The sequence below is a fragment of the Mus musculus genome, chromosome 12 (genome assembly GCF_000001635.26).
Source record: "Mus musculus strain C57BL/6J chromosome 12, GRCm38.p6 C57BL/6J".
NCBI lineage: Eukaryota > Metazoa > Chordata > Mammalia > Rodentia > Muridae > Mus > Mus musculus.
Genome location: NC_000078.6, coordinates 111,473,946 through 111,476,176, shown reverse-complemented (window position 1 = coordinate 111,476,176; position 2,231 = coordinate 111,473,946).

Below are 2,231 nucleotides of genomic sequence, written 5' to 3'. Positions count from 1 at the left end.
TTCTTTCTTTCTTTCTCTCTCTCTCTCTCTCTCTCTCTCTCTCTCTCTCTCCCTCCCTTCCTTCCTTCCTTCCTTCCTTCCTTTCTTTCTTTCTTTCTTTCTCTCTCGGTCTCTCTCTCTTTCTTTCTTCCTTCCTTCTTTCCCCTCCCTCTCTCTTTCTTTCTTTCTTTCTTCCTTTCTTTCTTTCTTTCTTTCTTTCTTTCTTTCTTTCTTTCTCTCTCTCTCTCTCTCTCTCTCTCTCTCTCTCTTTCTTTCTTTCTTTCTTTCTTTCTTGTCGTCGTTTGAGTCCTACCCTGGGTGTGAACATTATTATGCTGTAATTTTAGGGACCGTTTGTTTACATTCTTTTTGGTACATCTGTATATCTTCCCTGCACATACATAGAGGGTGATGGATGCACACTCGTAGTGTCAGAAAAAAACAATTTCAGCGTCAAACAAAGAAACACACGAATGATGTGGAAGTAACTTGGCAAGGCCATTTCTTTTTATAAAACGGGTACATGGGCCAGAGCCCAGACCAGGCTAGCAGCACACATGACTGGGGTGGCCTCTGTCCCTTACCCCAGCACTGGTGATAACCGTGTCTCATTCCTTAGGTGGGAACTCTACTTCACAGTCAGTTGGCTAATCAGTGAGAAGGGTTAGAGGGAAGATACAGGCCCCTGTTGAACTACCCCTTAAGGGGGAAAAAGTCATCTTCCATATACGTGCCAGTGCCTGCCAAGGCCAGAAGAGGGCGTCAGAGCCGCTGGAGCTGGAGTTCTAGGTGGTTGGGAGCCATCAGATGTGGGCACCCTGAACTGGACTCTGGAAGAGAGGCTGATGCTGCTAAAGGCTGAGGCGTCTCTCCAGCCCTCTATCTCCCTCTTCACTGAACCTGGCCTCACGCTCTAGCTAGCCATCTCCCAACCCTGTTTTTATTTTTCTTGGGTAACGCTCCAGTTGTACAGGCCAAGAGTAAGCTCCTGGCTGTCCTCCCAAGTGGCAAGCCTCCCAGCTTCTTGGTTTACAGTCATGAACCACCACAGCAGACTGCAACATGCCCCACCCCCACCCAGGAGTCTCTGTCATTCCTGTTACCAATTAATTCTACAGAGTACTTCAACAGGGTGCAACATCTGCTGAGCCCACACATTGTCAGATGGCACAGTCCCCACCCCACCCCCACACAGGTGTCTTCTCTCAGACCCTTCTGTGAACCCATGAGACTGACTGTTCCCACGAGTCAGACAGGAGCTGCCATTGATCTGTGTCCCTTAGTCACCTGGGTGACATCCAGCATCCATTTCTGGTTCTCCTTTGAGTCTTTGTCCATTCACAAAAGAGGACAAGTTAATATGCTCTCATGAGACTGAGAATTGCTGAGAGCACTCTGGAGGAGCAGGAGTGGAGGCCATTGAGCATGCTTTCTGTGGCTTACACCAAGGAACAATGTGGAGTCCACTGCCAGGGTGGCATGTGTGTGAGTGTGTGTATATGCATATGTGTGTGCACATGTGTGTATGCATGTGTGTGTGCACATGTGTGTGTGCATGGATGTGTATGCATGTGTGCAAGCATAGGTGTGTATGTGTGCATGCATATGTGTGTGTGCATCTGTGTGTGCATTTGTGTGTGCATGTGTGCGTGCATGTGTGTGCATATGTGTGTGTGTGTGCAAGCATATATGTGTGCATGTGTGCGTGCATATGTGTGTGCATGTGTGCAAGCATATATGTATGTGCATGTGTGTGTGTGAAGCCGGAGGCCACTCCCACCAAGGGAAGACAGGGCTTGTGGGCAGTTTCTAGAAGGAGAAAAGTCCAGTGGTCACTGTCCTTGTCATCACACAAACATAGGGTCCTTTCTGCTGTAGGGTTCTCATCCTGGCTCTGCTGCAAGAAATTGGAGTTCAGACCCACTGCTGAACTGCAGGCTCTCCTGACTTTGAACTCAGCAAATATAGCTTTCTCTTGTCTTGCCTGTGCATGCCAGGGCAGGGTGCACAAGCAGAGATATTTCCTGAAAACCTTCTGGTTTTTAACTGACAGGTGTCCTACAAGCAGAAATCCCTGTGTTTGATGGAGGAGACCTGGGCAGGCAGGGCATTTGGCCACATCTTTAGCTGTACATTCTATGAAGAGAGGCAAGGGCAGACGACTACTGGAAATGGGCATAGAGTTATCACTATGTCCCTGAGCTCTGTCCCCACAGGCTTCCCAGATCCAACCTCTTAGGTAGGCTGTGCAT